Source organism: Arachis hypogaea, chromosome 20 (genome assembly GCF_003086295.3).
Source record: "Arachis hypogaea cultivar Tifrunner chromosome 20, arahy.Tifrunner.gnm2.J5K5, whole genome shotgun sequence".
NCBI lineage: Eukaryota > Viridiplantae > Streptophyta > Magnoliopsida > Fabales > Fabaceae > Arachis > Arachis hypogaea.
In genome coordinates this window covers 130,124,152-130,138,846 of record NC_092055.1, presented here as the reverse complement: position 1 = coordinate 130,138,846, position 14,695 = coordinate 130,124,152, and positions in this window count along the sequence as shown.

Here is a 14,695-nt window from a genome sequence, read left to right as displayed (position 1 = left end):
AATAAAGAGTACATTCAATAATAAATAAAAAAATAATAATTATAAATATTTTTTATAAATTCTTAAAAATCTAACATTTTCTAAAAATATTTATTAAGATTTAGAATTTAGTCTTTAATATTTAAAATTAGTGAAATATTTGCCAAAAATATTATATTTGTTGGTCAGTTAGCATTATTGAATTTATTAACCATAATAATATGCAGATCATTAATTGGTTTTTATTTAAAAATATTTTTATTCTATTTAGTATTTAGTTTTGGTAAAATATTAATTAATTTTTAATTTTGCTATTATGAATTCTTATATCTAAGAATACAGTTTAAGATTGTTATTAATAAAAATTTTAAATTTTTTATTTTAATAAATGCTCAACAAATTATTAAAATAAAAAATTTAAAATTTAAAATTATAATTTTGGTAAAGATATAAAATTTTACATTTTTAATGATTTGTAGAAAATATTTTTGATTATTATTTTTAATAATTTATAGAAAATATTTATAATTATTGTTTTTAGAAAATGTTTGATTTTTAATAATTTATAAAAAATATTTATAATAATTATTATTTTTATTTATTATTGAATGTACTATTTATTATATTCATTATGGGTATTATTAAATATACTCTTCATTATACTCTTTATACACTTTTAGACCATATATAAATAGATGTAACAATGATTTAAACATATGTATCTTAAGATACTAGTGTTTACTTAACTAGATTATACTCAGATGGTTATTACTAAAGAAAACATTACAATATGTGGTAATACGCATTTTGCGGCGGTTTAAACAAAACCGCCGCAAAATATAAAACAATAAGTCACTCGGCGCATATATAGCGGCGGTTTTCAAAAGGACGCTGCGAAATGCAAACCTGATAGAAATATAGCGGCGGTTTTTTTAAAACCGCCGCTAAATGTCGGCTGATTGCAGCCCCAACCTCTAACCGCCGCTATCCTATATCTATATTTGGTGGGTTCATTCAATTTCAAATGAAATACGTGATCGATGAAGCGAGCATGCAAGAAATCTTTTCAGTGTATCTTGAAATTCAGTCCTGAATATCGTTCATCGAACTATATATTGAGTTCGAGCAGTCTGCAGTGGACCGAGATGTTTTATTGGAAGATTACAACAATGATAGCGAGGAAGAGTTTGAAAGTAACTATGAGGTCATTGATCTGGGTGGAGATGAAGATAAAGCTGAGGATGCTATGGCAGCACAAGTGGCGGATGTGGCAAATGCACTAGCAAACCAGCAGCCATTTGAGGAGCCGACTTTCATGTGGTCGTTGGATTTGGAGGACATGCATGTACCAGAGTTTCCTCAATATATAAATGCAGGTATGTAGTAATTTTAAATTATGATTTATACATAAGTTTTGAGTATGAGACAAATATTTAAGGCAATGGTAAATAGGTAAAATATGGCATATAATTAGTAATTGTTTAGTTTTTAATTATCAAGTAAACATGGATGTTGAGAAATTTAGTATTTCACATTCTTGTATGATTATTAATTTATTAAATAGCATTTGATGACCTAGTTGATTAATTTATTAACTTTTGCATGATTTATTCTTGATTTACGGATCATAAATAGATTTTATTAATGAGACAAGTATTTAAGAATTATTTATGGAAATATAAATTTTGTGGCGTGATTGCAGCAGAGCTTCCTGTTATAACGGATGGTGAATTCATCGTGGGAATGGAATTCAGTTCTTGGAAGGCAATAATTAAAGTGATGAAAGATTATACCATCCGTAGAGGTGTAGATTATCGAGTGCATGAGTCATAACTGATGACATTCTATGCTAAATGTACCTAGTATGGCGCAGGTTGTGATTGGCTGATCAGGGTTAGCAAAATGTCCAGGAAGCTAAGTACTGTTGGAGATAAGGAGGTACAATGGTAGTCACACCTGTACTAGAGCCACCATTTCTCAAGATCATTCGAAGCTAAATTCTAAAACAATTGCAGAAGCAATAAAACCATTGGTAGAAGTTAACCCATCTATATGTTCATGATGTTTACAAAATGGACCAAATTCGTAGAGTGTACAAAGTTAGGTTTAGGCCACTAGGAAATCCCACAGCATGGCCTGTTTATCATGGATCCCGATTTGTAGGTAATTCGTTCCTTAGACGTGTATCCAAAGGTCGGCAAAGGATGACCCATTTCTTAAATGAGATGGACACTCGGATGTTGCGTGGTCCTAGGCGATGCAAGCAATGCGGCGCCGAAGGCGACAGTCGTAGCAGATGTCGTCAATGTGGTGGTGCAAGTGCAGCTCCGGCCACCTAATAAAGCTCCATCCAAATTGCATTTTCATTTGTGATGTTATTGCATTTCGTGTGTGATGTTATTGTATGACTTTGGCATTTTTATATATTGACATAAAGTGAATGCTGACGTACAGTGAAGTAGCATAGTTAATGACATAAAGTCCACTAGCATAGTTAATGACATAAAAAGGAATTAACATAATCATCATCATAATTATAAAAACTGGATACAATAAACAACAAACACATTCTAAGTAAGGAAGTCCAATACACACACCATTTTCTCATCGCCCATTTAACATCTTTGTATAATTTCTTGCATTTCTTTGCAACCCTGTTAAATGCGGACGGGGTATATTGATTAGCGCTCCGGCGTGGGGGATCAGCTCTAAGGTTGTATCATTTTCCTTTTTCGCTTGTGGTTGTACCTATGACAACATTCACACATTTAATAACCAACTAATCAAATCAAACTAACAAGGAAATTACTTTACCAACTAACCAGGAAATTAATTCACCAACTAACCAATATACTACTAATTACCTCCACTAGGCGCTGGACCATCATCTAGACCATCATCGTCATCATCAGCAGTATCATTTGCATCCTCATCATCAATAGCTTGGTTGCTCTCATGAATTAGACCCATCAGAATACGATGTAAGTTTCCACTCTGTATGATCCCCCTTGTGGCATCATCACTCCTACTCGAGTCAATAGAAAGTCTACCTCCGAAATTGCCAGAGGAAGTGCGAGGTCGAAGTCTCATATCCAATGATGGCAGTTGTAGTGGCGATGGTGGTGGCGGTGGTTGATCTTGTTGATTCTTCTGATTATGAACAGAATTACCCTTATGATTCTCTTACAATACGAGATTTGACAAATGCAAGTGGGTACCATATGTACCTCGGTACCAATGCATGTAAATATCTAGAGGATGATGTGAGGGCACCACGTACAAGAACATGACTATACCGATTCGTCCAATGCATAACCCAAAATGAGTGGGTTCCAGACAAATCTTGAGTCTTGGGTCCTGTCAGAACTTCACCGTGTGCTTCACCTAGATTTCGCTCTTGATGAGGAACTCCTTGAGTAAAACCAAATTGTCTCCTCAGTCTATCAGATGCATGCCACTCAACGCATTCAAAAAAATATAAGCGAAACTGTGGCACTCCAAATAACTAAATGCTGACGGATGTCGAAAGGAATCACGTCTAGATCAATGCGACCAATTGCATATGCCTCCCAAACAAACTGTACACATTATGCAAGTAAAGGAGGATTACACACCACATAATAATATGGCTAAACAAAAATAGATACTAATTTATTACAACATACCTGTCCTTCTTGCAGATAATCCAATACTCTCCTAAAGTGAACAAGACCATGAAATCTGTAAGGCCGATCAGCACGCTCCCAGTTACGCCATATGATATCAAACAATTCGTTAATTAACTTTTATCAATCAAATTTAAAATACAGCGTGCCACAATTTTTCAAAGCAGATAGTAATTAAATTTACCTGTTTGCAATCAGAAATAGTCGAGGATTGCCAAGAATCGGCGCAAGAAATGGTAGACGGATCCAAGCCCAGGTAAGCAAAAGTGTCAGTGGACCATCAATCTCCTTGCAGTCGACACGAGTTGTCCTACACAATGCTCTATACAAGTGTGCCAGGCATGCCGATCCCCAACTAAATTGTATGATCCCAGCAAAGTTATGGAGTAACGACAGAAACTTCTAGTGCACCTTTGCCACAAACTTATCTCCAAACATAACGGTCCCAAATAATAACATTATGTGGCACTTCACATACCTCTGAATGTGAATATTGTCAGCCAACACTAAACGAACTTTCAGTCCTCAAAACCATATCAACTTGTTGAAGCTTCCTCTACACTCTATCTTTCTAGGTGCAACACTAAGCTAATCCAAGCATTCAACCTCTAATGCCTCAGAACTACTGAGTGTCGATCCTGTAACTGGCAGACCATTCGTCGGAAGATCAAGAATTATCGCCACGTTTTCCAGCGTCACAGCACACTCACCAACTGAAAAATAGAATGTGTGAGTCTCAGGGCGCCATCTCTCGATCAAAGCATTAACCAATGCCGACTGACATTGGACAATTCCAAGCTGGAAAACGTGATAAAAGTCAGTCTCCCATAAATGTCCCTCCACAATTTGATTGTACGGATCAGGCGACATGTAATGGTCACATTGCAACATCCGTAAACCCTACAAAACATAGCCATAGACCACATTAAACAAATATAACAAAGAATCTCAAGTAACTATTCAATTCTATTCTAACAACACACAATAATAAATCATTAATTCTTTATTAAATATCTATATTATACTCATAATAAAAATAATTAATTCAATAATTTTTATATATCTTCTATAGTATACTCATAATAATTATTTTATTATCGTACCTAGATCTTAATGAAAATTATTACTACAATAAATTTATTACTAACAATTAATACTAATTAATTTATTTATTATCACAGGTATAATCTTAATGAAAATTATTACTATATTAATAACAACTTACAATAATTAATTTATTATCACGCGTATAATCTTAATAAAAATTATTATTACAATAAATTTATTACTAACAATTAATATTAATTATTAATTATTTTATTATCATACCTACACATTTTAATATAAATTATTACTACAATCTATTAATAACAATAATTAATTTATTTTCATACATCCATAATTTTAATAAATATTATTACTACGTTAATATCTAATATTATCACTATAATTTATTACTACTAATCTCTAAAATTATCACTATTATTTTAATTAAATTAAAATATTTAAAAATTATTACTACACTAATCTCTAATATTATCACCGTAATAAACAACTAATTTCTAACATTATCACTATTATTTTAATTAAATTAAAATATTTAAAAATTATTACTACACTAATCTCTAACATTATCACTATAATAAACTACTAATCTCTATCATTATCACTATTATTTTAATTAAATCAAAATATTTAAAAATTATTATATACTAATCCTTAACATTATCACTATAATAAACTACTAATCTTTAACATTATCACTATTTTTTAATTAAATCAAAATATTTAAAAATAAAAACTTACATAATTAGGATGATCAAGTTAATTAGTAATGTAGAGCTCTGGACGATTGACGTCTTTTATTCTCCTTCTTCTTAGCATTATTAAAGGCTAGTGGTTTAATTTTTTTTCCTTCAAAGGTCCGATTTCATTTTATCAATGGAGAGTGAAAGTGAAGGTGGAGTTGGAGAATGAAGGTTGGAACAAAAGTGAAAAGATGGGTTGGGGTATTCAGTTGGGATTGTATACAAGCAGGAGGGGCTCGGGTGCATGCATGTTTGCTGCGTGGCTGGGGGCGCAAATCAGACGGTCTGATTTGTGTACTTGCCCACCCCCTAATCGGACTGTCCGATTACTGTGCTTCAAATCGGACCGTCCGATTTCTCGATCACAGCCATCACACCCACGTGAAACCCCTACACTCTCATAACCCGGTTATACTCCATGTTTCTCCGAATATCAAAAATAAAAAAGTGTGGATTTGGTTTGCGTTTTTTTTTTATTTTATTTTAGTATTTTTTTATTTTTTAGATTTTGTAATGAAAAAAGTAAAAATGAGATAAAAATAGAATTTTATTATTTTACTGTTTTTATTTTTTCACAAAATCCAAAAATAAAAAATATTGAAAAATAAAAATGCAAACTAAATATACTCTTAGGATTTTGATTTAGTGTCTTTGAATATTAAAAAATATTTATTTTTTCTATTTTTTAAAAAGATTTTTTATTAAACAAAAATATTTTAAATTTAGATAGATTTTCTTTTAAAAAAATTTAAATATTAAAAACGTCTTTTACTTTCATTTGTTTTAAAGTAACATATCATTGGAATTTATAAAAACAAATTATTTGTTATTTTTAATAAAAGTACTCTTTTAAAAGATTAAGATCCTCTAAAATAGAAAATCGGTAAAGTGTTAAAATGAGAAGTTAATCACTCTTAAATTAAAATAATGGACACATATTTTATGAAAGTTACAAATCAATAATGATTAACTCTTCATTTTACTACTTTACCAACTTTTTATTTTAGAGGATCCAAATTCTTTCTTAAAATATGAATCTAAACATGTTTAAAACTTAGGCTGTGTTTGGTAGTGGGGACTAGGATTGAGACTGAGGGTCTAGAATTTAGTATTGTGTTTAGTGGTCAGAGCTTGATACTAAAATTTCAGTCTATGTTTCCAAAATTTCAGTCTTTTCAGTACCGATAAAAAAGTAGGGATACGAGAGATTGAAATTTATGAGGAGGGAGACTGAAATTTACATAAGCCTTTTTGTCCAAAATACCCCCATTATATTTATAATATTCTAACATTATCCTTGTTTAATGATATTAGGGTAAAACATTGTCTTTTTTCTCAATTTCCATCATAGTATAGGGTGGAGAGGAAGGGACAGCGTCGCTGCCAGGAGGACTCGCCACTGATATTGTCGACGCTCTGTGTAATCTTTCTCCTCTATGCTTATTTTTTTATTTAATCCACTATGTTAATCTCAGTGATATAATATGTTTTATAGTGAGTGAAAAATTTTACTGGTTTCATGTGTTCATATTAAGGGTTGCAGCATGCACCTTACCTGTGGATACCCAACCCTACCCGACTGGGTCGGGTAGGGTTGCCAACCTGATGCACTGTGGATAAGGTTGAGTGAGAAGCGGGTTTGAGCACATGTCAGGTAAGGTGCGGGTTGAGTCTCAATCCTACCCGACCAACTTACACCCTATATATGTATATGTTATAGGTAGGTATTAAACCAAAGACCTCTCACTTTATGCAAAAAAATTTTACCATTAAGTCAAAATCCTCAATTGATGATTTAACACTTTTGTTTATATAAAAACTAATTATATTTTGGTGATACAATATTATATCACAATATTTATTTATGTTTGTGTTATTAATTTGAGTAAATGGACAAAAGTACACATAAAAAATTGTTCAAATTATAAAAGTACACACGATAGAATCAAAATTCTAATGTACACACCAAAAGATGACTAACAATGAACAAAACTAACCTTCCGTTAGAGGAGCTCCGTTTACATTAAATGTAGTGTATATGTGACAAATACGTTAATGATTTGGCACTATTTCTCATTTTTTAGAAAAATTGAGGTGGAATATATCTTGTTTTCTAATTTTAAAATAAACTAAATAAGATTATTAAAAGGGAGAGTGCCCTTATTATGAAGCAGAATCCCAAACAAACCAATAAAAAAATGCTAGGCGAGCTAATATGTCGTTTTCCACAAGCGTCATCGTCGTCCTTCATTCTTCGATCAATGCAAGCTATCATAGCAAGGAGTCTCCGTTAGTCAACGTGCTTTTGAAGATGGTCCAAGCGACAAGGTCTAGCATGGGACTAGTGATAATGATTCATTTACGACTCAATAATAACAAAGATACGTACTTACTGTCATCTTCTCCACGAATACTGTGCAAGATTGATTAAATATTTTTGTTGCATTGGTGTTTTCATCATAATAATAGTGGAATTTTTAAACTCATTTTTGTTGGTTTTCAATCTGAAATAGATAGATAATTTGAGATTTATTGATTGGTTTTGATATTTATGCTTACATAAAAATGATAACTCACATTACTCTTGTGTATCATCATATGGGTACATTGGAGAAAGACTCGAACTTCAACTTGGTTTATTCTAGAGGTTTAGAAAGTGAGATTAACAATATTAATGTAGATACTTTGAATATATTTTTATGGAGAGTTTTTTCTTAAATTTAAGATATAAGAAATTTGGTGAAATGTACTGGTTAGATGAGGACTTGGGAATTAATGGTGGTGGTTTAAACATGATTAGGGGAGATAATGGTGTTATAAGAATGTATAATTGGGCATTGAAGCATGATAAGAAAGTGTATGTTTATTTTGATCACCTTGTAGATAACCCAATTGAGTTTGTTGACTTGGATGTAGAAAAGGATAGTGTGAATGTCCCATCCATAACTCTAGCTCTACCTACATCACAAGAGACACTTGTTAAGAAGTTGACTAATCCGTAAGATGAGGACCCCATCCCCTAAGAAGCAACATCTCACTTGTAGAAAATCATATAGAATAGCAAAAGCACGACAAAAGCTACATAACAAAATAGATGGTTGTAACCCAGTTGTTCCCACAACCCAACCCAACCACAGTCCAAACTTAAACCAAAAGACACATCCTAACCAAATCCCAAACCACAACCCAAACACTCAAATGCTAATCACCAAACATAATCCTACCCTGATTTAAGATCCACATCCCAGACATAGCCGAAAATCAAAACAGCGGCCACAATTCAACAACATCCTAAGCCTCGAACCAAAACCACAATCCAAAAATAACCAATCAACAAATAAATACCATATCCATATCACAACTCATTTCTGAACCACATTCCAACCTCCAATATGAAGAAGTGACAGTCTCTCAAATTCAAGCACCACAAAAAATCCAATCACAAACCCAAATACAACAAACTCCACTAGTTGAAATACAAGAAGCCCAAACAGAACCTACACTCTCAATCCAAACACAAGAACAACTCACTAATAAAAGTAAATCTAGTAGAAGAGCAAGCTATAGAAGACCTACTCCTAATGGTCAACATTTTGATAAGGAAAAGAAAGATCAGGCCCCAAGAATATATGTCCCTATTGATGATCTTGATAGCTCAGACTCTAATCCAGGATACCATGGCTATGAATCTGAGGAGTTACTTGATCCCTATAGTGATGAAAAAGAAAATAAAAATGAAAAACCTGACTAGCCACAGGGTAACCCAAATGCACCATGGAATATGGTACACCTAGAATTGGGAATGAAATTTGGAACAATAGATGAATTCAAAAGTACAATTAGGAAGTTTAATATTCAGTTAGGAAGGAGTGTAATTTTCAATAAGGTAGAGCTTAAGAAACACAAGGCTATGTGTAGCAGTGAGGCATGCCCCTGGTTTATTTATTGCTCAAGGACAATTTACTCAAGTAGTTTCCAAGTAAAGACCTTTGTCAATGAGCATGTGTGTAGTAGACAGCATAAAAATATGTCTGCAGATAGAAAATGAATAATTGGAGAGTTGAAAAATAAGCTAAGACATCAACCTTCAATGAGATGTGGAGAAACTGAGGCATGATTTAGGAGGGAGTTTAGCGTGCATGTTCATTCCAAGAAAATTCAGAGAACAATGAAAAAGATTTGAGAGATTATTGAAGGGTTAGAGAGGGAATAATATGCATTACTCAGAGATTACATATTAAGAATTCAAATCATGGATCCACCGTGTACATGGACCTAACTCTCATACTAAAGTCCAATCCATTATTTAGAAGGATATACATATGCTAAGATGCCACCAGGAAAGGGTTCCTTCGAGAATGTAGGTCATTTCTTGCTTTTGATGGTACTTTTCTCAAAGAATTTTATGAAGGTCAGTTGTTGCTGTGGGCCAGGATGCCAACGATCACCTTTTTCCTGTAGCATATACAATTGTAAATGTTGAAACCAAAGATAACTATAAGTGGTTTGATGGGCAAAAAATTGCCGATTAAAAATTTATAATAAGAATAGCGTTGCAAGTACAGTCCTTAACCGACGAAAATCTCGCTTATCAATTTAGAAAGAATTATCACAAATTGAGAATGAAATACTGGGACTAGAATTCCTAGGTCGTCTCCCAACGAGTTGACAAAAGAGTGCAATTTATTGGTCAGGAGTTTTCTGAGAAATTTTTGGGTTGGAGAATGGAAGAACAAAATGATTATTAATTAAAGCAATAAAAATTAACAAGAGAATTTGTATAATTAGAATAAAAAGCCTTGACCGGGAGAAGATTAACTGGAAGTTCTATCCTTGTTGAATTTTTCCAAGTGTAATAGTAAGAGGTTGTTGTTCTACTTAGTTATCTCATACCTAATAAAGGAAAGTCAAGTAACTAACTAACTCTGAATCCCAAGTCCTAATCCTCTCGTAAGGAAGGATTAGAGTTAGAGACTAGAGAGCCAGCCAACAACTTCCAATTAAAATTAACACTTGAGTATTCCAACTCAAGGGTCTCCTATTAATCAACTCCCAAGTCAAGTTAGGAGTCTACTCCATTGACATGAATACCATTTTCATAGACATATATAGGGAATAAAAAGAAGACATAATAAATTAGATAAAATAATAACTGAAAATTAATTAAAAATAAAAATAGTTCTTTGCATTAATGAATTCCAAAATCAAAGATATCTATATGTAACTCTGAACAGGGTAAATGGGAGATAAAAGAGTAAGGAAATAAGAAAGCAAACTGTAATGATAAAGACTTCAAACGGAGGTAGTAACTCTTCTCAATATCCAAATTAAAAGCATAAAACTAGAAATCTATGAATGTGAAGAACCCTAGCAGAAGTGGTAATTTTTCTCTAAGATTGAAAATTAAAACTAAAAACTAAGTGAATGGGAATGTGTGTTGAGTCTCTGCTTGTCCCCTGGCTTTAGTCTGTGTTTCTGGGCTAAAAACTGGGTTCAAAACTAGCCCAAAATCGCCCCCAGCGTCTTCTGCGATTTCTGCAGTGGCGCACATCACGCATACGCGTACGTCACGCGTACGTGTCGATGGTGTTCTGTGCGTGTCACGCGTGTGCGCCAGTCATGCACACGCGTCGCTGTGCAAATTTGCCTATCACGCGTACGCGTAAGGTACGCGCACGCGTCGCTATAAAAAACTCCAAATCACTCGCATGCGTGAGTCATGCGTGCACGTCGATCCTCGTTGTCATCTCCTTTGTTTCTTGTGTTCCTTCCATTTTTGCAAGCTTCCTCTCCATCCTCTAAGCCATCCCTGCCCTATACAGCCTGAAAACACTTAACACACAGATCAGGCATCGAATGGTATAAAAGGATATTAAAATTTGACAATTTAAAGGCTTAGGAAGCAAGTTTTCACTCATAGAACAAAATCGGGGAGGATTTGTAAAACCATGCAAATTGTATGCATAAGTGTGCAAAGAATTGATAAAAATCACTCAATTGAGTACAAGATAAACCATAAAATAGTGGTTTATCATGGTTCCTCCAGCACCTCCATGAAGACCTAGGAGATTACAAAGTGCATAGGTGGAATTTTATGTCTAACTAGTAGAAGGTTAATAAAATAATTCTATTTGTTCCCTACTTTACTTATTTGATCATGTTTTACATGTTGCATCTTTTAACTACTTGATTATGATATATTTTAGGACCTAGTACCTACTATGAAAGAAGTAATACCTGAAGTACATCATCGCTTTTGTTTGATGCATCTATGAAAGAACTTTACTAAGACATGAAAAAACAAGCAAATGAAAGGGGCTGTTTGGGAATGTGCAAGATCCACCACAGATCATCAGTTCAAAATAGTAATGGAGAAAGTGAAGAGAATTAATGCACAAGTATGAGAGTATCTAAATAGGATAGATCTAAAATCCTGGACAAAATTTTATTTTAGTAACTGGCCGAACATTGACAGCATCACAAACAACAATTGTGAAACTTTTAATGGTAAGATTGTGAAGTATAGAAGGAGACCTATTATAACCATGTTGGAGAATATCAGGAGTTATATAATGAGGATTATGACAAGAAACAAAAAAAAGTTTGATAGAATATGTAGGCGATGTGGCCCTTATACAGCTTAGTAGGTTTAAAAAAGAGAAGACAAAAAGCAACAAGTGGACTCCACGTTAGGCAGCTGATGATGTAGAAGAGATAGAGGAGGTTGAGATGCCTTCAACTAGGGTGATTGTGAATTTTGGACAGATAACTTATACCTGTAAGTTTTTGGCAACTTACTAGTTTACTTTGTAGACATGCTTGTGCAACTGGTTATCTATGGGAGCGTATAATGCAACATACCAGTAATTTATTCAACCTGTGCCATCAATGGAGTTTTGGGAAAAAGCTCAGGGATATTCACTACTAGTACCACGTTATAATAAGCTAAGACCTACCAAGAAGAGAATGAAATTAAGTCTTGAGTAAGTTAAGAAAAAAGTATGGAGAAATTACTTGCAAAACTTGTCACAAGGTAAAAATCATTATTCTTTGTATGTGTATTCTGAATTTATAATATGTGAAATCTAGTAACTTAGGTATTTTACTGTGATGGATTGGCCATAATAGCAGGGGTTGTTATTTTAAAAATTGAGGCCAATCTGAAAATGAAGCTGCAGATCCAGATGAAGTAGCAACTGTAGAAGCAGAAGATGCTCAATATCAGGAGGACTATTGGGAGGAAACCTTGGATACTTTAGTGGAAGAAGAAGTCGTGACAACAACAGAACAAGCAAAGGTAGCAACAGCAGCAGCATCACAGCTATGCCCATCCCCCTTTTTTTCCTCTAGAATTTTATGCTTGAGTAATAGAGAATCTAGGATGAGTGATTAATAAGGCTATTGACTTTTACTACAACAGCAGAGCCAACAGCACGATGCCCACTAAACTGCTGCAACATCTGGACTTGGGGCTCAATTTTATGCCAATCTCAGGACTGATAAATCCAATTATCAATGGACATACAATCTCTAATCCAAAAAAATCTGCTTCCACCAAGCGTGGGACCTCCACATCAAAGATAGAAGCTAAGGGTAGTGGGATCAAGGGTCAAGTTAGTCCGAAAGGAAACATAGCAAGAAAGGGTCAAAGGGAGCCATCAAGGGCTGGGACAAAAAAGTGAATTAGGCATCAAGGGGCAGTATGTTTTTTGTGTTTTTTTACTATGGAAGTTTGTCTGTTTGTGTTTTGTGGGCATAACCCCAAATGATAAACCAATTTCACTTTAGTTTATGGTGTTGTTACTTTATGTTGATTTTGGTGATAATAACACAGCCTTATTTTATTGGACTATTTATCTTTTCTTGACACTATATATGACTTTTTTTATGTTGGTTAATGGATCAATATTTATTACTTTACTAGAGTGTTATTTTTTGTTATAGTGATTTTTTTTTCTATTTTATTATTAGATAAAATACATATAACTGATTGTCCAAACTAGTTCAAAATCTCAGCACATTTTACATTCATTAGGTAACTCAAAACATATATCTTGAAGTAATAAGCCATATACAACCCAATCCATCATTTTAACAAATTGTACACCGCCATCACACATTTCCATATACAATCCAATTATCAACCTTTTAAGATCATTAATTTCAGCCCTCATCCTATTATTCTGGTTAAACAACAATTTCATACTTGCATCATCTAGGTAAATCCCTTCACTTATAATAGCATTGTGTTTCAATGAAAGTGAATATTGCAATAAATTAGCATCTCGAATGGCTTTGTCTCTGTACTCATCTTCCACTTCATCAATCCAGACAAAATACTCACATCTCAACTCAGATTTCAGTTTCATTAACCATGAAGATAAGAAAACTTGAGTACCAGGAAAGACTTTCAATAAACACAGTCTAGAACTAAATTCAATGTACGCTACCTTATACAAAGGACATCGAAATAACCATTTCTTTGGATTATGCTTTGCTCGTGACTTTAGCAACACGACCTCAATGCCATGGTAGCATTTGTCACCATTGAAAAGGTATTTTTTAATAAGATAAAATGGTAAAAAAATTAGACAAAATTAAAAGCTAAAATATTTACTTTATCTTAATTTTCTCTAATTTTCTTTTATTATGTTCTTACTTTTTCTCTCTCGAAATTTGCAACATAGACATAGCCTCCATCGTCACACCAAATATATGGTGCAAACCTTGAAGATAAAAGAAAAGAAATAAGTAAAAGTAGAAAAAATGAAGATGATTATAAAATAGAAGGAGATCTAACCAGAGAAAATATTATGGTGTTAATAGTAGTTATAAATAAGAAGAAGAATCATATACATAATAAAAAAATCAAAGCGCATCTAGATGGAATTGAAGTAAAAAGGAGAGAAATGGACACAACAAAATGAGGCGACAAGGGTGGATGAAGAAAAGAAAGCTTAAGAGGAATATGTGTGATTATAGAAATTTAGAAAGAATACAAATGGAATTATGTATTTAGATAATGTAGAGTTGAAATAAAATTTGGGTTTAGCTAACATGTGCCCTAAAGGCAAATGATGTGTCCTAAAGGCATATAATAAGCTTATTATTAGCGAAAAGTTTTAAATATTTTCAATGCATTGGAAATTTAAAATTTTTTATATTTTCAATGAAACTTTCTTAGTATGTAAATTTAAGAGATAAGTATTGTTTTGGTCCCTAATATTGAGGGTCATAATTGAA